Source organism: Macrotis lagotis, chromosome 1, assembly GCF_037893015.1.
Source record: "Macrotis lagotis isolate mMagLag1 chromosome 1, bilby.v1.9.chrom.fasta, whole genome shotgun sequence".
Taxonomy (NCBI): domain Eukaryota; kingdom Metazoa; phylum Chordata; class Mammalia; order Peramelemorphia; family Peramelidae; genus Macrotis; species Macrotis lagotis.
This window is the reverse complement of record NC_133658.1, coordinates 524,600,472-524,626,044: the sequence shown is the minus strand read 5'-3', so window position 1 is coordinate 524,626,044 and position 25,573 is coordinate 524,600,472. Positions and strand designations below refer to the sequence as shown.

The 25,573-nt window shown below is 31.8% G+C and overlaps 1 protein-coding gene across 1 annotated transcript in view; it reads right to left on the bottom strand.

Moving 5' to 3' along the window:
- The window catches only part of DMD (dystrophin), a 2,282,785-nt gene that overhangs the window by 2,212,266 nt on the left and 44,946 nt on the right, over positions 1–25,573 (bottom strand). The window lies entirely within an intron of this gene.

Below are 25,573 nucleotides of genomic sequence, written 5' to 3'. Positions count from 1 at the left end.
GAAACAGTAAAGTAAAATCAAAGAATGAAAAGCAGAGAGTAATATATGAAATATCTCACTGGGGAAACTAATGACCTGAAAAATAGATGGAGGAAAGATAATTTATGAATTATTAGACTACCTGAAAGTCATGATCGGGGGAATAAAACTTAGTTGTTATGTTTCAAGAAATTATCAAGTAAAAAAACATAAAAGAAAACTCTCAGGAACATTATAACCAAATTCTAAAATTTGAAGCTCAAGGAAAAAATATCACAAGCCAGAAAGAAAGAATTCAAATATCATGGGCCTACAGTCAAAACATAAAAGATTTAGTGGTTTTTATGTTAAAGGCAAAGGAGTTAGGATCATAGCCAGTAAAACTGAGTATAATCCCCCCCCAGAAAAAGATTTTTCATGAATAGGGCACTTTCAAGTATTCTTCAAGAAAAGATCAGATCTGAGTGGAATGTTTGACATTAAAAGACTTAAGAGAGAAACTTAAAAAGGTAAATTCGAAAGAGTAATCATAAGGGTCTCAATAACGTTATCTCTTTATGTTCCTATATGGGGAGATAATTCATGTAAACTGCTAAGAATTTTATCATTATGAGGACAGTTAAAAGGAGTTTATATAGACATAGGGTATGATTGTGAGTCTGTTATTTTGGAATAATTTCCAAAATGATGATAGAGTGAAAAGAGAAATTTGCTAGGAGAAGGGGGGAGGGAGAGGTAGAATAGGGAAAATTTTTCACATAAAAGAGGCATGCAAGGAAGAGCTTTTAAAGTAGAAGGGAAAATGGTGGTGATGGGGGCTAATTCTTAAATCACACTGTCACTGAAATTCATTCAAAGAGGAAGAATACACACACACACACACACACACACACACACACACACTCAGATGTTTTAGACATCTATCTTATTCAACAGTGAAATAAGTGAAAGTGATAGTAAAAGCAGGGGAGGAAATGATTTTTTTTAAAAAAGAGGAAAGATTAATGGCTACAGTGTTAGAAGCAAAAAGCATTTTGTTAAAGAACAGGATAAATGAGAGAAAAGAAGCAAGAAAATGGGATAGAGGGAATTACACAGTAATCATAAATACAAATGGAATAATCTCATTCATAAAATGGTTGTAAATAGTGGAATGGATTAGAAACAAGAATGTAATTATATGTTGTTTACAAGAGACACATTTGAAATAGAAAGATACACATATGGAGTTATAGCTCTCACACACACAGAGTTAAAATAAATGGCTGGAGCAGATTCTAATATGCTTCAACTGACCTACAAATACAGATGGGTAGCAATCATGATTTCAGACAAAGCAACAGCTAAAATAGACCTAATTAAAAGGACTAATATAGGAAACTATATTTTACTAAAAGGTCCCATAGATAATGAAATAATATAAAAATTTTTTCAGCAAATTTCTCTGATAAAGCACTCATTTCTCAAATATATACTGAATATACAACAGTCAAAATTATAAAAAATAATATCCATTCCCCTTGTTTAATTGTCAAGGAATATAAACAAGATGTTTTTGGAAAAATCAAATATATCTATATTCTTATGAAAAAATGTTCTTAATCATTATTGATTGGAGAAAAGCAAAATAAAATAACTCAGATAACTCCTCACATCTAACAGAAAGACTAATTCTGTTGGGGATCAGAGGAAAAATGGTATAATAATGAGTTATTGGTAAAATAGCAAACTGGTCCAATCCTTTTGGAAAATAATTTGGAACTGGGCCCAAAAGATTATAAAATTATACATGTGCAAAAAGATCAAAGGAAAAAGGGAGAAAAACCATGCATAAAAATATTTAGAGCAGTTTTTTGTGGTGGCAAAGAAATGGAAATCTAAGTTATGCTCATTAATTGAAGAATAGCTGAATTAGATTAAATGATTGGGTAATAAGAAATGATGAGTTGGGGGTTGGGGGTGGTGCAGAAAAAACAGGGCCAGACCCATATTAATTGATGAAAAGGAAAGTATGAGAAAAACTGATAGATCATTGTGCAGTAACAATGATAATCAACTGTGAAAGGCTTGAATACTATAAACAATATGATGATTTAAGTTAATTCCAAAGAACTCATGATGAAAAAATTTGCTGTCTTTCTCCAGAAAGAGAACTGGTGAACTTCTGAGTACAAATTGATTTAAATTTTGTCATTTTCTTGATTTATTTTGCTTATTTTGAAAATATGGCTAATATAAGAATATTTTTTCATGATTTTATATATATTTTATATATATATATATATATATATATATATATATATATATATATATATATAATTCCTATCATGTCAATTACCTTCTCAATGATGGCAGAGTAAGAAGGAGAAAGAAAATTTAAAACAAAATTTATGCCCATCAATTGGGGTGTGGTTAAACAAGCTATAGTACATGAATACTATGGAATATTCTTATTCCATAAGAAACCATAAATGGTCAGACTCTAGAGAAGCATGGATTGAGTTATAGAATCTGATGCTGAGGGAAGGGAGCAGGACCAAGAGAACAATGTACACATTAACAATTACACTGTGGTAGCAGCTAGGTGGCCCAGCAGATAGAGCACTGGCCCTGGAGTCAGGAGGACCTGAGTTCAAATCTAGCCTCAGACACTTAATAATGACCTAGCTGTGTGACCTTGAGCAAGTCACTTAACCCCATTGCCTTGCAAAAAAAAACTTAGATAAATAAGTAAATAAAAGAAACAATTCCGTGGAATGATCAACTTTGATGGAAGTAGCCCCTCTCAGGAGTTCAGAGAGCTAGGACAACTGTATTAGACCAGCCATAGACAATGTTATCCCCATCCAGAGGAAGAAAAACAAAACAAAACAAAAACAAAAAAATATCCTTCAGAATCTGATGAATACTTTATAAAAATTATCTTTTATGTATCTCTTTCCCTTAATCCTAATTCTTCATACTGAAAATGACTCATCTACAAACATGTTCATCAAAGATTCATATATACAATGCTAACCTAACTGTTTGCTGCTGAGGGGAGGGGAGTGGGAAGGAGAGTGGAAGGAAATTTTGTATCTTAAAAATATACATGTGCATATGGATGAAAAAAAAATAAATGAATGTAAAAAGAAAAGAAAGTTAACAATAAATAAATGATAAAATTTTAAAATATTTTTAAAACCCAAAAACTACTAAAAAGAGAAGATAAGGATGAAATATTTGATCTTATAGGGAGCAGTGAACTACTGAGTTTATCAAGTAGAATACTGACATCACTTTGGTAGCCTACTGGAAGATAGAATAGGAAAAGAAGAAAATTGAAGCAGAGAGATCAATTAGGAGATTTTTGACATAGTACAGGTAAGAGGAGATAAGAACCTAGACCAGAGATACTCTAGGAATGGAAAAAATACAGAAAACATTGTAGACACAATTTGGCAACTGATTGTGGATATGATTGGCAGTTAAGAGTAAGGAGTCAAAAATAACACTGCTACATCCAAGAATTATGGGGCATAAGGAGTATAAAGTGGGAAGAAGGCATAGCTACTCTGAATGTTAGTTTATATTTTAATTGCTTAGATTGAAGAAGTGGAGTTGAGAGTTTATTGAATTAAGATCATTAATAGGAAAGAATGTTAAGAGTCAAGGTAGGTTTGTGGTAGGTTTATGGTAGAGATAAGTGCTAGGAATTGACTCTCAGCAGAGGTCATAACCTTTAATTGATTGCTCACACATCCATTGAAATCAGGTCACAATCTTCTTGGGGAAATAAACCTGGAATCCACTTTGTGGACCACTAAAATAGAGTCTAGCTTCTTTTCACTATGTTTAGCTTCCTGCTATTTGATTCTGTTAGAATCAACAGAAACAGGGCATTTTCCATTCAGAAAGACATCAGAAACAATCAATAATTCTGCTTTCTATTTCTTATGGAGTTACTATTAACTTTCTGAACTTGATGAGAAAATGTAGTTAAGAATCTATTAATAAAAATATACTTGCTTTTTAATCTTAATTGCCTCATTAATAGAGATTTACTTCCTAGTTGAACCCAAGTGCTACTCAGTTAAAACTTTGTGCCCCATCTCCTGAAAAAATGTACATATTCCAGAGGTATATGACTCTAGAAATAGCTGCTATATAAACCTGCCCCCTAGAAGCATAGAGACAGAAACTACTTGTGTTGAATGTAGAAACAGGTCAGGAACAGAACCTCAGAAACTTGAAGACTCCTCAGTTTAAATAGTTTATCTCAGGATCATTTGTAGTTGATTATTGAAGAATGATGTAGGAAAACTTTATATTTCTTAAACATTTATCTTTATAAATCTAATAAATTTTGTTTAAATTATTGAATTGGATCCCTTTTAACCCTTTTAAAACTTTTAATTCTTAAAACTACTGAATTCATTCCAGGAAGATTTAGTTTTGAGGCATGTATGAGGAAGATTGGGATGAGAGGATGCCTATGTTACTACATCTATACATTCTGTTCTCCTTAAGTGTGCTCTGTAGTCTTTAAGTGAATGACAGGGAGAGGATTCTGTGTGTCAGTGGGATGGAGCAACAATGCAACAGGAGCTCTGATATAGGCAGTCTCTAAATTTCTCATTTGATCAGCATCCATTTCTCAAATGCCTACAATGAAACTGTGTGTTAGTCTATGTAAAAGACCAAAGAGATTCAAGGTAACATGGTGAGGGATAGAAGGAAAGAAATAAGCATTTATAAAAAACCCATGTTGCTCCAATATAGTATGTACATTTAGCAAATATTTTTTTATTTCATTCTCACAACAACCCAGCAAGGTTTCATAATTGAGGAGACTGAGGCAGTTTGCCAAATGTTGCACAGTTAGCAGGTCTAGAGGAGCATTTGAACTCATGTTCTGATTACAGGCACAATAGTCTGTCTTCACTGAGTCACAAAACACTTCAAAATGGGGTGGGGAAAGTCTAGCAGCTGATATGATTGTAACAGGACTTCTAGAAAGAGAATATACAGGGGACAACTTAGGTGGCACAGTGGATAGAGTACCAGCCTTGGAATCAGGCGGACCCCTGACTTCAAATGCGACCTGAGACACTTAATAATTACCTGTGTGATCTTGAGCAAGTTACTTTTAACCCCACTGCCTTAAATAAATTTTTAAAAAGAGAGAATAATAGTATTTTCTCTCTCTCCATCTTAGAATAAACATTGTTAGTATTAACTTATATTAAAGTCTAAATATTTCATGACTTTGCAGGCCTGGGAATAAAAAACTGCTACTATAGAATTTAAACATTATGATTCTAGTAAATAAAACACACATACACACACATATGTGCGTGTGTGTGTGTGTGTGTGTGTATATATATATATATATATATATATGGTTTATAATCAAAATAATTAGCATTTATTGTTCTAAATTCTCCAAAGCACCATACATTTTTAAATTCTCATTTGATTCTGATAACCCTACCTCAGTAGAAAACTGGAACTTACAGAGGTTAAATGACTTGCCTAGGCTCCAAAAGCTAATAAATATCTGAGACAGGAATTTAATTCAGGATTTCTTGGCTTCAAATCCAGCAATCTATACCCTGTACCACTAACTTACCTCAAAATCTTATTACCTCAAAGTAAGTTATCTTCAATATGATTTAATACTTCAATATGATTTAATATTTAATTTAATAAATTAATACTTATTTTAATACTCAGAGTTCCTTGATTAATGAATATATTTGAGAATTTATATTTAATCTCTAAAATTTTCCTGATCCCCTTAGTTATTAGTGTTTCTTTTCTCTCAGATTGCCAGACATAAATTTAAAGAGATTTAAACACACTTATATACACATGTATGTATATGTATAGATTTGCTTTTATCAGCTTGTAAGCCCCTAGGAACTGCCTTCTGCTTTTCTTTGTATCCCCAGCCATTAACGCAATGTCTGGCATATCAGTGGACCATTAAGAAATTTTTGTTGACTTACATCAAGTTGTATCATATCAGAAGCAAATAAGATCCATGAAGTTAAGGACATTTTTGCCCCAGATGCCTATCAGCTAGTACATGGTTTTATGCCTTTCAAGTGCATTTCATAGACTGAATTGGCATGGAATATATTAGATGTGCTACTTTTCCTTCAGAATAAATCTACAATTCCTTGAATCTATTGGTTAATCAATCATTCTTCCTTTTGGATGTATTTCTCAATCATTATTCTGCTATTTTAAATGACAAATGGCTAGATCAAGTATGATGATAGTTTATATTTTGTATCAAAAGGGCAACAGAGCAAGGCGTGGAGATACTGTGAAACACTTTTTTATTAAAAAACATGAACAAGCTTGTTCTCTGGAAAACAGGTAGCAAATGACTATTGTTTGATAATAAGCCATTCTCTTTTTTCTTATGCTTGTTGTGGTTCTGAAACAACTATATAACATTCAAAAAATTCAAAAAAGTAATTACAGAGACAATATTTTGAGTTTCTTTTTTAGGGAAAAAGTTTTCCCCATTGACAATTTTTATTATTACAATTTTTAAAATTTTATAAAATCTATCACTATCACCATTTTATGCTTTCTTTGTTTTTGATAACTTGTAGCTCAAGTTACTGTCCCTGAACTTCCTTTGTAAATTAAAGCCAAAAAATGAGTTCTGCTACAAAGATTGTAAGATTTGTAACCAGTTATCTGGACCACTTTATTTTTCTAATGGAAACAATGAACAAAAACCATCATACTTTTTTTAGACAGCCTGTGGTAAAATGATAAAAACAAAATCCTCACCATTTAACTAAGGAAAGGTGTCTTAAAAGGAGAATTCTATTTTTAATTAACTAAAAGAGCTTTATATTTAAAATAGTATCTTCATTGCATTTATTTTCTTGTAATTTGTCTAAAAGTGCTCTTTGTCTACTCAGATGACAGACATCTTCAGCCCTTGTAGATACAAAATTTTATAGTTTAATAACTCTGAGATGACAGGTAGGATGCCATAATGAAGTGCCCTTGAATCAGGAAAAGACAGATTCATACTCTGTTTCATAAAACTACTGCCTGTGTAATTATTTACATGACTCACCAATGGGACTCTATTTGACCATAGCAAGGAAGTAAGATGTCAATTTGCACCATTGGAAACACACCAAAATTGTCTCACAAACATGAAATCATTTATTGATATCACACATACATACATACTCAAACTTCATTCTAAAGTAAATTAAATGACTCATCAATAAACTCTGGAGCGTTATTTCAGAAAACTAGAGACATGAATGACTACCATGAAAATATCAATACAAATATGAACCTCAAAGATTGAACCTTAATATAAACATCATTCATTAAATAATAGGATTGTAATATGCCAAACTGAGAGACTTACTCAAGATCAGTTTGATCTATCCTTGCTTCTTCTTGCTAATGGGGAAACTCAGGCCCAAGGAGAAAAAAGCATATTGTCTAAAGTTACATTGATTTAAAAAAACAGAGCTAGAATTTGAATCCAGGTCTTATGAGTCTAAATCCAGTGCTCTTTTTAGTCAATACTCCCCAATTTATTAATTCATTTATTTACTTGGGCATTCAATCAGTTGATAGATATGCAAATGCCCATATATTCAAAATATATTTATTGAGAGAGTAATTATTAATTGAAAGTAGTGTACCAGAGACTTGTATAAATCCAGAGATGAGTAAAACATAATCTCTACACACAAAGAGCTATGCTTCACTTATAGGAATGTCCAAAAATTGTGATAATGCAGGACAGAATGTGATAAGTGGCAAAAAAAGAGGCAAGAAAATGAATGGAAAAAAGGGAAATTTAGTTTTTCCTAAAACATGATATGTCAATCTATCAAACCTCATGCCACTGGGAAAGTTCTATGTACAACTTTTCTTTCAACTTTTATTTAACTTTAATCAGATTGACATTTTTGAGTTGAACTATGTCCTTCTATATTTGATACAATCTAATTACAAACATGGATATGTGTTCAATAACTTAAGTTATTGTCTAATTGATTCATTTTATCCATGTTTTCCCTATTCAGATTTGTATTATACAAATGAGTCGAACACAATTTTTTATCTGGACAATATGGAATTCATTCTGATTGACTATGCATATAATAGTTGCCAATTATTTTTCTTCTTTTCTTCTTTATTTTAAACTTTTCAGTGGGAATAGAAAGATAAGAGGGAAGAAAATAAATGTTTGATAAAAATATATTTTAAAAACAATCCAGGTATTTGCTTTAAAGTTCTTCCTTGTCTCATAATTTTATAATAATGCTATTTGCTTACTAAGTATTTTAGCCATTAAATTATAGTCAGCATATAAAATAGTTAAAATGAAAACATATTTTAGCTGTTTGGTTAATATTTTGTATACACATTGCTTTTATATAGACTTTAATTTAAGACAAAAATAATTGAAAGTTTCAAACTTGAGTAACTGGAAAACGTTTTATCAGAGAGAGAGAGAGAGAGAGAGAGAGAGAGAGAGAGAGAGAGAGAGAGAGAGAGAGAAGTTGAGTGAAAAGATTGAATTTTGGAAGAACAATGATTAATATATATATATATATATATATATAACTTCTCCAGTGGTAAATTATGAATTATTGACAAATTGATACCTGTCAGTTTTTAGGAAAACTTGAATTTCCTTATTCCCATGAAACTCTATACCTCTCATATCACATCACATTTAGATAGGTTAAGATATGAACTATTCTTAGTTATATAATCAATACCATTTACCCCATCCCATCCCTCTTCCTCTTAAGTGGATTTCGTTCTAGTTTATTTTTTAATTACCCCCATTCAACACAAGGCACGGTGTTAAAAACAGTGGGGAAGAAAGAAATACATCATTTAATCCTTGTCTTAAAATCCAGTAGGAAAACAAGATAGGTATGCAGTCATGCCATTAGTTTACTTGTATGCTTCTATATGGAATTGATACTCATGTTACATGGCTGGCACTGCTAGTCTAATAGGAAGTTATTATTTGATCTAAGGAAATAACATGGGGATATTAGTGGATGCTTCAGTGTGTTAGACCCAATGATAGCATGAATCATTCATCAAAATGTTGACATTTTATAAACAATTCAAGTGTATTATAAGATTATCCCAATTACAATCCTGAGAAGAGGCCCACAACTTCCACTGGGACTTTGCAATACCCACTGTGTTTGTAAGGGGGGGAAGGATATTGCCACCTTTTTTAAAACTCTATTTATATTTCATTTATATGAAAAAGTTTTTATGATCTCTAATAGATATATAGAGGTATCAATCACATAAAGAACATACTCTATACTAATCCCATTAAATCCATTAGTACAGAGATCATTTTAAAGTACACAAATTTTACAAAATAAGGTAGTATAATCTAGATTGTCTGAGGAAGTAATATCCATTATATTAATATTATTATTTATTATCATGAAACAGAACTGTATCTGCAAGAAATCATAAATTTCTAAATTTAAGGGTCATTAGGTTTCCTAAGTAGGAAAATAAAACAGTCCATATGAAAAAAATAAATGTGAAAGCTCCTGGTTGATCAGTGATGGTTTTGGGTCGGTGGATGGTCTCTGCACTTCTAACCTGGGCAAGACAAAAAGACCTAGTCTCAAAACAAACAACAGCCAAAAATAACCTGTCTAAATGCAAGATTCTAAAGGAGGAATGGAAAAACAAAATTCAGTGTACAACTCCCTTACTTATCCTTTACAAAAAAAAATAACACATACTTTTAAAACTCTAAATCATGTTTCAAATAAACATTTATTCGTGTTTCAAAGAAAAATGATTTTAGGAGATGTCTTCAAGTCCTTATTTTCTTTTGCTAAACTAATCTAATCTGCTACTAAATTTTACAGCTTTCCCAGTTGTTCTCTTGCAATTCTTCAGTTTTCTATTTCCAAAGCTAAGTGCTTAGTAAATTACCTAAGCATCTCCAGTATAGACTAATATGTTCTTGTCTTTGGTAGAGTTCTTAGCTCTCTTGATTTTTCCCTTGCCATCATTTCTCTATTATTGATAAAACTAGAGTAATCTATATTACTTCTTAAAGATTCAAGAGTTTTCATTTTCACAGAATTTTTCATTCTTCACTTGTAAGTTTTATAATTCTGTTTCCTAATCTTTTTTAAGGACTTTATTTATTTTGAGTTTTACAATTTTTTCCCTAATCTTACTTCCCTCTCCCCCCCACCACGGAAGGCAATTTGCCAGTCTTTACATTGTGTTTCCATGATATACATTGATCCAAATTAATGTGATAAGAGAGAAATCACATCCTTAAGGAAGAATTTGTTTCGTAAACTTTAATTTTAATCTTTATGTCTGGATCCTGAGAGAAATGGTTATTTCTCTATTATATTTAATAATAAGTTATCATATTGGACCCAAGGATTTTCTCACCTTTTCTTCTTCCGCATCCAGAAATCAATTCTTGTGTGAAATCTTGGGCAAAAATGAAACTAAGATCTAATCAGACAGTAAAAGAAATTCTAAGATTAGACCAATGGGTAGGTTTCTGCTTATTGTTTTTACTAAGACAGATCTGGGAAAATGTGGATTCTCCCTTTTGTCAGACAGGTGTAAAGAAATTGATAAGTCTCTCTGATCAAGACTTGAGTGAACAAATCAGAAACTCAAGATGCTCATTTTAGTATAGTTCACATATTAATATAATATTCATTCTTTTATTAATTGTTAATAGATCAGTGTTGTTTGCTATCCTCAGGAACACCTACTCTTCAAAGGGCATATGAACTATGAGCTCACAATCATGAGGGGGTCTTTGGCATTCAAGGGTGTCACTGAATTATTTTATTAATCAACATTCTAACCTTATTAGTAAAATGATTCAATTACCCAGAAATTATGTCTCTTGAACTCTAAACACAATAATCCCTTATGCCTAACTCAATGCCTCTCACATTCTGGCTTTTATAGATACTTGTTGATTGATCTTCCTTCCTTGACAGATTTTCCTACTATCACAAGGCCACAATCCAAGTAAACTTAACCCTTCCTCAAACTATAGAAAACTTGTGAAGCACAATTGAATTAAATTATATCTATTTTCCATCCAAGTTTCCATATTTAAGTAAGTTTCCATTAAAAAAAGGAATATTATTATGGGTGTAATGGAAGAAGAAATATATAGGAATGGGATGTTAGCAGGATAATATAAAAACTAGGTAAGAGTAGCAGAATTCAATCATTAAGATATGGGAGGAGAGTCAGATTTTAGAATTGTGGTAAAGGGAAGAATAATGATAATATCAGCTAGATGTTAATCCAATGGTCAGAATGAAGGACAAACCAAAGTTAAAATTATCAGCTGTTTCCAAGGAAGTCACAGTATATTTTGGAAGAATTCAGACAGGAAGGATAAAATCACATTAAATTTGAAATGACTAGGAATGATCTATTAAGATATGTATAAGATGTAAGGTGTATGAAGATTAGGAATATTATAGACAGAAATAAAGTTGAGAAAATATTCATCTCCCCAACTCAGCAAATGTTAGTGGAAGTTAAGAAAGCATATTAGATTCTCTAATATAATACAATTGTAAGGAAATACAGTTCCTTAGCCTAGACAGAAGTAATTCACTATTTTATATTTGTAGATCAGAGATTTTTTATTTTCCTTCAACTAAATATTTCAGCAAATATACTCTGTTTTCATTTATTATTTTATCTTGGAGTAAATAAAATTTCTGATTTCTTAACCAGTAAAATTCTGAGTCATTAATTTTTCTATATTTTTCAGCATCTGTTCCTTTCAGCTCAGATATATTGCTAATAAAAAAAAAAGAAAAAAGAAAATCAAAACTGTGAAGAGGAAACCTAACTTGATCTAGTCCTCACTCTGCCATTAACTCTCTGTAATCTTAAGCTATTTAAGCTCTTTGTACATCAGTTTCTACACCTTATATAATTCATAGAGTTGTTATAAATTATAAGTGAAAAATTGTAGGTGTTTAGCCATTATAACAGATACAGGATCAAATTACATTAATAGTTCTAAAAAAGAATTGCTACCTATTAATTAAAATTGCTTAAAATCATAAATGATAAGAGAAATTCAAATTAAATAAATGTTATCATTTACTTTACAACAAATGAATTGGATAAGATTTTTAATAATGAAAGTAATATTGAAGAAATCACAAGTCAGGCAAAGCAATTCATTGTTGGTATAGCTATGAATTACCTATTCCGGAAAGGCATTTGAAATTATGCAAAAAAATGAATAAAATACCCGTACCATTTTTTACAGAAATCTAGCTGGTAGGCATGTACCCCAAAGGAGATCACAGACAAAAAAGAAAGGCCACAGATATACCATAATACACATAGCAGAAATTTTATGGTAACCAAAAAAAAAGGACATAAAATAGACTGGGGATGTAGAGGCCAAATAAATTGTGGTACATGGATTTATTGGAATAACATAGTAGCTCTGAATGAAGGATACAATCAAATATAGGAGAATTTTGATGACCTGATCAGAGTGACATAACCTTATAAATTAAAAGATAGACAAGACTTAAGAGATAGACTGACCCTACTCCCTATTTTACATGTGAGGAATCTTAGGCTCAGAATCTGAGATTCAGCAATTTGTTAAGTGATTTGTTTACAGGCACATAGATTGAGGAAGTTGCAACTCCATCTTTAAATCATTAACAGATGTAACTGCACCACATTTGTGCCAAAGTAAATGTTTTCAAGAAACTAAGTATTTCTTAAATCCTCACAATGTGCTAAGAAGATAGAAAGGCAGAAGCCATTCTGCCTTCTTAGACAACATAAAAATGAGTATTTATAAACAAAATTTAGACATACCAAATTAAAAGTAAACTCAAATTGAAAACTAGCTCCAAGGAAATAGGAAAGAAGAGTCTTCAACAGAGATTGGGGTTTTTACTGAGAAATAAAAGAAGCCATGGAAGCCAGGAGGAAGAGAAAAGGAAGAAGGGAGAGAAAGAGGGGAAAAAATCTATACACAATACAATTAGAATGATGTAACCCTTAAGAAGAAATGGAAGAAGAAAAGACACCTGCTTCCCTTCTTTGTAGAGGTGAGGAATTATAGCCTGATATCACTACAAATATGTACTGTTAAAGCTGGTTGCAATGTCACCTTCTCTGAATTACTTCCCCCTTAACTCCTACTACATAAAAGGAAGTCCTTTAGGTAAAGGAAAGGAAAGGTTATATTTGGAAATATAGATGTCAAAAAAATATTATCAGTTAGGTAGTTTTGAAGCATTAAGCATCATATCAAATAATTTCAACAGACTGTTTCTAACAGCTTGCAGTAAAGAATGACTTTTTCCAACTGTACCAGAGGAGGAGGAAAATGTATAGAAACTTATATTTTTTTAAGTCTAACATTGTCTGCTCAGTTAAATGTCACTGTTTTTTTTTTCTTTTATAACCTTTAAAATTATATACTAAATATAAAAATAGCCTTACTTACCCTGAATTTTGAAACTTGTGATTATTAATGCTTCATTCAAAAATTATTTTTTCCTTTGAGTATGCATTTTAAATTTCTTTATTAAATTCTTAAATGAGTTCTTCTTGTATCTACCAGCCAATATCCCTTCCAACTTTTCTAATTTTATAAATAAAATAAAAGGTGAGAAAACAGTATTCAACTTATTAAAACCACTTTATGGTCAACTTTCAAGCATTCACCTATTTTATAAAGGGATGTGATAATTACTCCTGAGCTGTGAGATTTTTAGGAAGAATGAGGGAAAAATATACTTAAAAGAGCTTACTGATTTTGAGTCAGATGACATTGTTTGCAATTTTGATTTTGACACTTTCTAGGCATATGAACCCAATAAAATCAATAAACTTAAATGAACTTCAAATTTTCTTATGCATAGGCAGGAATAAATAAGATTTATCTTGTAGAATGTTGTGATGAAAATTTTTTCCAAACTATAAATGGATACAGATAAAGATAATAATGATTATGATTGTAGTCATTCTTGATACCTGGATAAAGTAATGTCAATATTTGGAATATGAAGCATGACAGTTAAATTGACTATGATGAGTGTGGTTGGTTATTTTTATTATATAGTGATTGTTATTTATAGTAATTATAGTATACTAGTGTATATGATACACTATCTTGAATTATTTTCAGTGAAGTTTCATGTTTGCTTGATGACTGAGAAAGTAATTTAGAATCTTTTGCTATTAGTAAATCATCATTTAAAAAATTAATTCTCATTAAAAAGAACTACTGATAAAGTTAAAATATTTTAGGTGAATCCATACTGATCTTATGTGATATTATATAAGGCTTTCTTAAAAGCAAATTCTTAGAATAGACTATAATTTTTCCATTTCCTATAAAGGTAAGGCTCAGAAGAAATCTTGAAGATGTAAGTTTTCTACTTAATTTATTTTATTTTATTTTTTAGGATTTTGCAAGGCAAATGGGGTTAAGTGGCTTGCCCAAGGCCACACAGCTAGGTAATTATTAAGTGTCTGAGGCTGGATTTGAAGTCAGGTCCTCCTGATTCCAGAGGCAGTACTCTATTCACTGCACCACCTAGCCACCCCCTACTTATTTTATTTATGGCACGAAGAGCCACTTACTGTATTTGGCTATCCAGAGAATTTCTAGAAATTATAAAAAAAAAATCTGTATAATTGCCTCTATTTGACTCCTGATTGTATATCATAGATTCAGTGAATGCAGTATGAGAAAGGCTCAAAGGCATCATCTAAATAAATATTATTTAAAAAAAATGGAAATCAATTGAGATGATTTCCTAAAAGTGATAATAAATGATAGAGTACAGCCTTAAGATCAGTTTTGCTTGGAATCTTTTGCTTCTCTTGCCTGATCATTTTCTTTCACGATGCTCATTTAAGTTAGATGCAGGAAATCAAATGGATACATAGAAGGATTTTATGATATAAAGGAAAAAAATGTGTGCGTGTGTTTGTGCTTGTATATGATTTATACACATGTATATATATTTATAATACATATTTACACATGTTTATATATATTCTCAAATAAATGCATTTATAAATATATATAGATAATATAGTAAACACTTATATGTGATATGTATATATTTGTGAGTTTGTGTAACTGTGTCAAACTCCAGTAAAAATAGGGCATAATAATTTGTACAAAAGGATCCTTCTGAGCAATATATTGATTTAACTTTAAAATGTTTATTATCCATTTTATATATTTTATTACATGTTTTATAATTGCATTTTAATCTATTTAGAGATGGATTGAAGAGTGTTATGGGATACACTCTCATTTGGAATATTTGAGAGCTGATCTCTACCAATAACTTTTTTTCCAATGTTCTGTTGATTCAACCATGGATGAAATAATTTTTGAGCATGTTTTATATTGAATCAGCCACTAACATACATTAATAACCCTCAGTTGGCAATATATCTTCTATCATATAAGTAGTATGATTATTAGGCTAGCATCTGACAGAAACAAAACTTCAATCAAGGTCTTCTGACACTAAGATCAATGGCTTTTTAAAAGTATTTTTCTGCACATTGTTCTTAGAGCATCTTGGAGTTCAGAAATAGTTAACACTTCATATTATAAAATAGTTGAATGACTGAAAAGATGATTTTTTAATTATATAAAATAGGAAATATTTTTCTGGACGAAAAGACAACAGACATACAAATAACTCACTTGAAGATTCAGTCAAGCTCCTTAAATTACATAATTGATAACTAAAATAGCTATACCATTCAATGGAAAGTGATTCATTGTTTATAAAATGCTTTCATATCCTTCATTATATTTGATTCTCAAAGCAACTCCATGAATTGGGCAAGGGAGATATTATTTTCTCCATCTCATAGATAGAAAATCTATGGCTCAAAGTTGGGAGCTGTCAGCAAAATCATATACCAGTAAATGTCAGTCAGTATTAAAACTTAATTTTTTAACTATATTTGTTGTTTTCCATTAAAGTATGTTGCTTTTCACATGTGGAAAAGAATGGGGTAAATTAATCATATATTTTAAACTGGAATCTAGAATCTTTAAAGATTGTTAGAATTATAACAAAATCATGGCTAAAGAATAGGCAAGTAAACTTTTACATATATATGTTAAAGCAAATATAGTAGGCCTTAAAAATCATGTAGAAATATGAGTTCTGTTTTTCATAATTAGCACTATGTTAACTGAATAACTGGATAATGATAAATCATATTTTGATAATGAACTTCTGACTCCAGTTTAGAAGTTTCATTATGCATATTTCTAAACAAAATTTTGCAGCCTAGAATAACAACTCACATTTGCATAGTTCTTTAACAGTTTACACATCATTTTTTTCACAGTAATCCTATGAAGAAGTTAGTATTCGTATTGTCATTTTCCAGAGAAGTTTAGGAAATTCCCAAAGGTCATATGGATAAAAATCTATTTACTGGAATCTGAATCTGTTATCTCAAGAATTTAATTAGGAAGTTTTGGAGGTCTTGTATTATGAGAGTAGTTGTTTCAAGTCTCCATGTATCTCTCCATGCACAGGCCTAGAATATCAATAAATGATTAAAAAAAATAAAAAGCATTGTAATAGGACCAATATTCACAATAGTTGTTCACAAAGTATCATACAGGGACCACCAATGGTCCTTGAGATACAGATTTCTCTACATCAATTTTTTTCAAAATAATACTGATGTTTAATATTTTTATATAATAAATACTAACAAATATAACACATAAAAGGAGTGTCTTCAATAATGCTCAATAGAGTAAAGAAGGTCAGTGACCAAAAAAATTTGAGAAGCTCTCTTGTACAGCACCCATCAGAATGCCATCTTCTTCTTTCCCTAAAAGTCAAAAAGTTCTTCTAAACCTTAGTGATCCCTGTCTCCCTGGATAAACCTTCTGTGCATATCTGGAGACCACAAGAATCCCTAAACTCTGCCATGAAGAGCAGACACATATCTTTGTAGGGAATAGAGGAAGTACTAAGTGTCTCAGTACCTTTGGTACAGATCCTTACTAAATTGTAAAAAAGCTGCTTATCAAGAAGTTCACTTCTAGGTGATGATTTTGGAGGGATTTAGAAAGCAACTCGTGAAAGGAGTAGTGCCAAAAAGAGTGGGGATATGTGTTAAGGAGGAAGTATCCAGCATCAAAGAAGTCTAGGATCTTTTGTGTTTCTGAAGTTTTGTTTTCCCTATCAAGGGACATCTCCAGTTGTCTTGATCTATATATATCCAATGGATCCAGATATCTATGGAGGAGAAAGTGAGACTGGTAAACTTTGCACAGTCCCTTTGCCCCCCATTTAAATCCAGTTCTCTTATATGTCAAGACATCCACTTCCCAAATACAGTCAGTCAATAAATAAAACTTTTTTGGAAGGCTGAGGAGAGAAAAAGATATTCTTTTTAATTCATTGAGAAAAGGCAAATAGATAAAAGGAGGAATCAATAAAAGTCTTTCCAGTGATAGATAATTAAAAACAAATTCTCATTATTTAGTTATTCATTTGGTAATCCTTTTTAAAGTATAGGAAGACTTTTATATATTTACTTTAGAAAAACAATGCTCTTAATAGACCCTTTCACTCCTTGTACCTAATGGCTTGAATATCTCATTATCATTACTGCACACTGGTAGACAGCACATTTGATATGAATTTACATTCAATACATCAAAGGAGCTATTTTAATGGTTCACTTCACTAGTGAGTCACAGCCCTAGGGGCTTCACAATACCAGATTTTTTTTCAGGCATTCTGAAAATTTTGTCTTTTATAAGGCTGAATAAACAAGGTCTGTGAAGAGAAAGTGATCATTCTATAATACAGTCACCTTTTTAGCTGCTTAGATAACATAAGATAAAAACAGCAAGCACAAACCTTCTTTGTGAGAAAGGGTGAATGAGGGAACATTTATTTTGCCCCTGTGTCTGATGAAGAACTAAAGGGGAGTCAGGGGAAGAGAAGATTAAAGACATGCTAAGTTTTAATGTGAATGCAACTGTGCAGTGGGGACTTGTCCTATATCCAGGGCAAGCATTAATTTAGAAAAAACAAAGCAAAAGAAAAACACTAGATACATAGATTTTTTGAAAGAAAACTGAAAAACCTCTGGAGCTATTTATTTTTCAGGTGTTTGTTTCTTTTTTGCTTTTGTGTAATCATATCAGTACAGTAAATATTCTTTTGAAATTCTGTCACCCCTATTCTTTGATCTATACACTTCACAGAACTCACTTGTATAACAAATGAAACATCTAGTATAATGAAGGAATCATTTCATTTATAGGAGACAATTCTTTTTGGGAAAACTAGAAACATCTCTAGATAAGAAGTGGTCAGAAATGAAAAGGTAACAAAAATAAAAACAACAAATTCTTATCATAACTAAGTCAATAAGTCAATATTAATGGATGATGATAGAAATCATAGATTTTATATATATACATGCACATAATATGCTTATGTATATGTAGAGATACAAATATAAAGGCAGAGAAAAAGATAGATGTGTGTGTGTGTGTGTGTGTGTGTGTGTGAGAGAGAGAGAGAGAGAGAGAGAGAGAGGATTATAAGATTATAGAAATATAGAAATTGGAAAAACTGGAAAAAGATTTCAGAGGTCATCTAATAGAACTCCTTCCTTTTCCGAGAAAACTGAGATCTGAGGGATCAGGAAAATCTAGATTCAAATTTTCATACCATATATTATCTTTCTAAGTAAATTTTTTTAATGTACATGACCTCTCTGAGCCCCCCAAAAAGTTTTAAGACTTAACTACTAAGTTATTGTTTGGGTGTAGGGATTTCCTATTCCATTATAAGAATCAAATTGTCTTGTTTATGTAATCTATTTTGACTCTGATAAGTAGTAATAAAAAGAACAAGTCCCTTATCTTTCATCATCAAACATATGCTGATCTTTGCTTTCAATACTCATTTTCAAAGCATTGGTCATTCCCAAAGTCTAACTGAACATATAATTGACTATAGCAAACAATTTAAATTCAAAATACAGGGAACATTTAGTGTACTCAAATAAAAGTTCCTTCTCTAGCAGTGTGTGATATAGTACTGAATGTCCTCTTCAAGCTATCCATGGGTCAGTTTGGTCATTAAAACATCTATGGACAAGCAAAGGAAAGTGTAGGGTCAGCAGGAAGACCTACTGAGTTTCAGACAATATTTAAGATTCCAAAATGAAAATATATGACTAAGCACTTAATTTTTAAGCATTGTATATTTTCTAAGAATCTGAATCTATGAATTTCTAACAAGTTTATATTGAACCTATTTTGAACATTTTCTAAAAGTATAGTTTGTTGTCTGAACATTTTCTATTTACAACTATGTTTATATGGAGACAAATTTCTTTATTAGCAAACAACAAAAGGCAATGCAGATAAAAACAGGCAAAACAGTTTTATTTCTCACCAAATTAGAAATTCTATGGGGGGAAAAGGATCATCCTCTGTTATACTGTTTTCTACCAATGTTGCTTAATTGGTATGACCAGTAACCTATCCAGTTTGTTGTTGATGTGATTGTTGATGTTGTTTCCACTGTTGCTGTATGTATTGGAGTTGTCATTGTTAAGTATAAACAAACCTATGCAAACTGGCCTACTTAAGTGTTTTTGAAAATGACTGGATATAAATGAGCCACAGCAAAGAGAAGATCTAAAGCAAGTGGAATGAGATTATGGGAAGCAATATTAATAAAAATCAAATCACCCCCCCCCAGTTTTATTCCTTTTTTGGTATTCATTTCTCCCTAATCTGTTCATTATTACCCTTTTTTTTAATGAGGAGTTTTGATTCTCCATTTTCCTTGGGATTCTTAACATTTTATTCCACTAGGTAAATTTCATTATCATTTTTAAGCTCTATAAAATGTTTAACAGCTTGGTTGGAATCTCCCTGAAAAAGTGAATTAACTTATGTAGTATTACATTTTATTATCTTAGTTCAGCCTGCCCATGAGCAATTATTTCCTCTAAGGTCTGTCTTTATATCTGTAAATAATGTTTTCCAGCTTAATTCCTATAATTCCTTTATCTGTCTTGTTAGGTATACTACCAAATATTTTATATATATCCTAGTTATTTCTATGGAATTTGTCTTTCTGCTTCTTTCTGCCTCTTTCTGTCTAAAGCAGGCAACAGAGAACTTGCCGAAGTAAGCAAGAATCCTAAAGTAAAAATTAGCCCCCTTTGTCTTACTCTTTCCTCAAGGCAACCATCATTTTACAATATCCACCAATGGGAAGTGAATATATGAAGATTTAGCACTCAACCTCTGAAAAACTGCTGCTCTTTCTAATATTTTCAACTGAGTTCATCAAATACAGTTATAAAATAATGGTCAAATATTAATAAGTGAACCTTTGAAAATTCTTAACTGACAGTTCCCACTGACTTTTATGAAGTTAAGGTCTGGTAAGTTCATCTGGCTGCATTTTTTAGCACTTAGATAATTCTTTTAGGTTTGTTCTGTGTGAACTTTACTTATTAATAGTAAACAGAAGGGTAGGGGTCTTCCTTCAACTCTGACCCCCCTTCTCTTTTTTTTATTCACTCAACCAAGCTGAAGGAGTTCCCTTTTAAAATGTAAATAGACTTGAAAAGACTCATCTATTTAGATTCCAGCTAAATAAACCATGATCTGTAATGTAGAAAGTAGTAGAAGAGAGAAGATAAATTTAGTAGAAATTTCTTAGAAAGAGACTGGAAAGCATATTGTTTAATCTTATCTAAACCTGATGGTCTCTCCTATCAATTAGGGAATAGCTAAACAAGTTATAGTACAGGGTTACCATGGAATATTATTGTTCTATAAGAAACCATAAGTGGTTGTAATTTAAAGAAGCCTGGAATGAGTTACAGGAGCTGATGCTGGGTGAAGAGAGCAGAACCAAGAGAACAATGTACATACACAATAACAACAACATTTTGAGATGATCAGCCTTGATGGAAGCAGCTCCTCTCAGCATTTCAGAGAACTAGGACAACTGTTTTAGACCAGCTATGGATGTTATTCATCCAGAGGAAAAAAATTAAACAAAACAAAAACCCCTTCAGAATCTGAACACTTTATAAAAAAGTATCTCTTATGTATCTCTTTACCTTAATCCTAATTCCTTATACCAAAAATGAATAATGGATAAACATGTTTATCATAAATATATATGTACAATTTTAACCTGCCTGCTACTGAGGGGAGAGTGGTGGGAAGAGAGGGCTGAAGGAAATTTTGTAACTTCAAAATATACATATGCATAAGGATGAATGTTGAAAAAGTTTCATAGCATGTTTTTGTAAAAAAAATCAATTAAAAAAACTGATGGTCTCAACCACATCTAGAATGAGTATTTTGTACACAGAATTAAAGTTTCTGGTTATTAGCAGGTTATAATAAATGCTTGTTGAGATACTGAGATAGTTAATAAAGTTTTGTTAAATTGAACTTCTTTGGAGTAGACTATTCCAAATATGATGATTTCTGGAATGTTGCTTAAAAAGGATCCCAATTTAAGTGCTAGGATAGGATATTGCTTCATATATTACTTTATTTCCTTTCAAAGGTAAGCCAAAATAAATGAAGTATGGTAGAATGTAAAATAAAATGAAGACGGGATAGAGGACAGACAGAATCCTTGTACAGATGATCAGTCTTTCTTCTGCAATCAGATTCAGTTAGACTTGAAACATGCATTTTTTTTTAAAAAATCAAGTCAGTGGAATCATTAAAGTGCTTGCCATATATGTTAGTTTAAATCTTTTATTTTACTTTGATGTGGCTTTAGTTGCAAAGCTTGTTACAACTGGCAAACTATGTTGTTAAGTCATTTCAGTTATGTTCTACCTTTTGCCATCCCATTATGGATTTTCTTAGCACAGCTACTGAAGTGATATGCCATTTTATTTTCCAGCTTATTTTATAGATAAAGAAACTGAGGCAAACAGAATTAAGCTATTTGCCCAGAATCACACCGATCTGAACTCAGGAACAACTCTTCCAGACTCTCAGCTCTGTACTCTATTCAATGGACAATATAACTATCCATATTAATTATACTAAGGAGAAAAAGTATGAGTAGTAGGACGACACCAAATGCATATGATATGGAAGTAATAAATATAAGTTGAAAAGAAGAAATAAATTATAATGAAAATCAGTGCTTAAAATTCAACTTCAAAGTGGCAATAACTAGATTTTTGTCTTCTCAATGGCACAAAAATATAATATTCCTTTCTTTAAAAGAAAAATAGCACCTTTGCTTTAAAAAAGGATGAGAAACACAGAATGACATAAAAACAATTGTCTTTTGGATATGAGAACAGATTTTTATAGTCCACGAAAATAGATTAACATAAATTATACCAAAGCAAAGAGATCAATTCAACTATTTACTGTGTAACTTTTAAGTGCAAAACACTTTGTAAGAAACAAAATTAGGAGAAAAAATGACAATTACTGCTCTCAAGGCATTTATCTTCTGTTTGGAGATTGATGGGCCGTATTTTACTCTCTATATTTCTCCCTCTTCATTTACAAAAAAGACCCAAATTTACTTTCCTTGATTGTACTTTCTTTATAAAAAGAATTCTTCTGCTAAAGGGGAGAATTATAAAATTGGGAAATAACAGCAATGTTAAAAAAAAAATCCTACTTCCATAAAACATTTTGAAAACAAAAAGAGGGAAGTTAGGGTATCAATAATAACAGTATTGAATAAGAAGTTATGTTTGTGCAAGGAGTTTTCTAACTCATACGCAAGTTTTAGTACTAGGTTATTTTTAAATAATTACTAACTTTTATTAATTTTAAAAATAGTATCAAGGATTATTCATTTTCTATCATTAAAATTAACTTTCATACCTAGAGGTTATTCTTCAAATGCAAGTTTTACTTTACTATAATCAAAGGTATCAAATAATACTTAGTGGAGGCATTCTCTTAGATTTTGGAAGACATAAATGTAATTTGAGTCTTCTACATGTCCTAATGTACCCCACTGGGGGAGTTGTAGAGATTCCTCAAACCATTTAAATAAGAAACACAATCTTCTGTGGGTCTCACTCTATCTAGAGTGTATATACAAATCCTACACTCCTGGAGGCTCATTATAGCACTAAAGGCATTCATGAGTTCCTAAAGAAGCCAACCTAAGAATAGCTGTAGATATTTTTTTCCCCAACCCCATCAGGTTGGTTATACTGGCCTCAAGGTCATTATAACTCAATTTTTCTCTCAAACTCAATCTGTAGAGTTTATTCCTTGGGACTCTGAATCCCTTGGCCTGGCCTCCAAGAGAAATTATAGTGTAATAACAATGGGTCATTCCTTTATGGTTTGGTTAATTCCATTCTGGAAAAATAAATATTTTAATATTAATATCAATTGTTTACATTTAATAATTAATATTAAACAAAATCTCCTATTGTGACCTAACAAGTGGACATCAGGGTACAAATCTGTCTTCTTTTTAAAGATTCTCTCTGAAATTGCATATAAGAATAGGATAACATGACTTATTTCCTTTTCAAAATCAAAGGTGGTGAAAAAATTCAAAAGGCGAACACCCCTTTTCACCCTCTCATCACACACAGACACACACACACACACACACACACACACACACACACAAACACACACATACACAAACACACACACTTAATGCGTCTTTAAAAGAATTTTTATTGGAACTTTCCGATGCTGAAAGATACAATGTAAAGCCAAGCATAGTGATGATGTATCAGTTTAGGAGCAACATGTTCATAGATAAACAAATGCAAAATATATACAACAAACACTAAAGAAAGCAAAAGCTCTCATGCTTTCCAGTTTGCATTAGATTCCAGGGTTCCATGTCCAGGTCTCTCAAGTTTCTGATATCCATCTAATAAGTCATGCTTCTTGGGGAAGTTTTATTAATAAACAATCTTTTGCCCAATCGAATAGGGGTTCAAGTTATATATTTCCCAAAAGTCTTGGGTTTGGATCACTTGAGCTACACCTTGGCACAAAAGCATTTCAACAGGTAGAAATAAGAAGTGCATTTTGGGTTTGGGGGTAGGAAGAGGGTACATACAACCTGCCTGAATGTATAACAAAAGGGAAAAAGATAAAAAAAACAGCAACAGCTAGTATTCTAGCCTAGATTGTGTGAAAGGAAGTTCTGCAAATGGAATAAAGCTGGAAAGGTAGATTAGGACTGTATTTTGAAGCACCTCCAAGAACAAGTCATGGGGTTTGTATTTAATCTATAGCAAATAGAAAGCAACCAGCCAAGGGTTTTCAGCAGCAATTTGACCATACTGATCCAATTGATGTCTAAAGAAGATTATTTTTGGCAACTGAAAGAAGGATGGATTGGAGAATAGTGAACCTATGGGCACGGGTATCAATTAAGAAGTTATTAACAGATGTAAACTTGTAGGTACATGAAATATGACAGTAAAAGTAAGAATGGAGAACAATGAATAATCTGAGAGATATTGTGGGGGTAGACATAAAACATAGCAACTACTCTATTGCTTACTACTATACTGCCATGAGTTTGGCAAGTCAGACAATTTCTCTGGAGTTCAGTTTACTCATAAAATTAAAGGTTTTAACTAAATATCAATATGCCTGCTTTCCATTGCCTCTCAATATCATGATCCTGTAATTGGCAGTCAGGATCTTTTGGACTATACTGTATTGTCCATTAGTCCCATACTTAGCTATTTACTAGTAAATTTTTTGAATAAATGGTAGGCCCTAGGCATCTAGCCATTTCCTACAAATCCTCTTGGAGTATTTTCACTAGTCCAGATTATCTAACATGGAGAAGACAGACTCTTTTGATTACCTGCTTCACCAGAAGAGGTAACTACTTTAAAATTACTAGATTGGGACACCCAAAATCTCTTTACTTGACTTTCAGAGAGAACTTCAAATTAAATACAGCATTTTATACAAGTTTAGTAAACTGAGAGAAAGGCTACTTCCCTTGTTCTTCGTTTTTAGATTCCATAACTAGGAGAAACTATCCGGGTGCTTATTTGTGTCTGCTGTTTCCATGGTTCTCTATAGTTCAGGCACACTAGATCTTGATAGGTCCAATAACACATGCATTAGTTATTTCTAATTTATCTTTTTTTCCTTTTTTTTTTTTTTAGGTTTTTGCAAGGCAAACGTGGTTAAGTGGCTTGCCCAAGGCCACACAGCTAGGTAATTATTAAGTGTCTAAGACCGGATTTGAACCCAGGTACTCTTGACTCCAGGGCCGATGCTTTATCCACTACACCACCTAGCAGCCCCTAAGCCGTGGTAATCTTAAAGACAAGATTTGAGGCCAGATGTTTCTACTTGTCCTGGAAGGAAACCCTAAGAAGCCAATATGTTTGGGACTCAAGATCCAAGGTGTTGGGAGACCACTTTTGATTTGGAACTTGTTGGCACAATATGCTTAAGAATGAATCTAATCCCTCAAAGAAGGTGGAAGTATTGGGAAGGATTATGGCCCCAAGAGACATT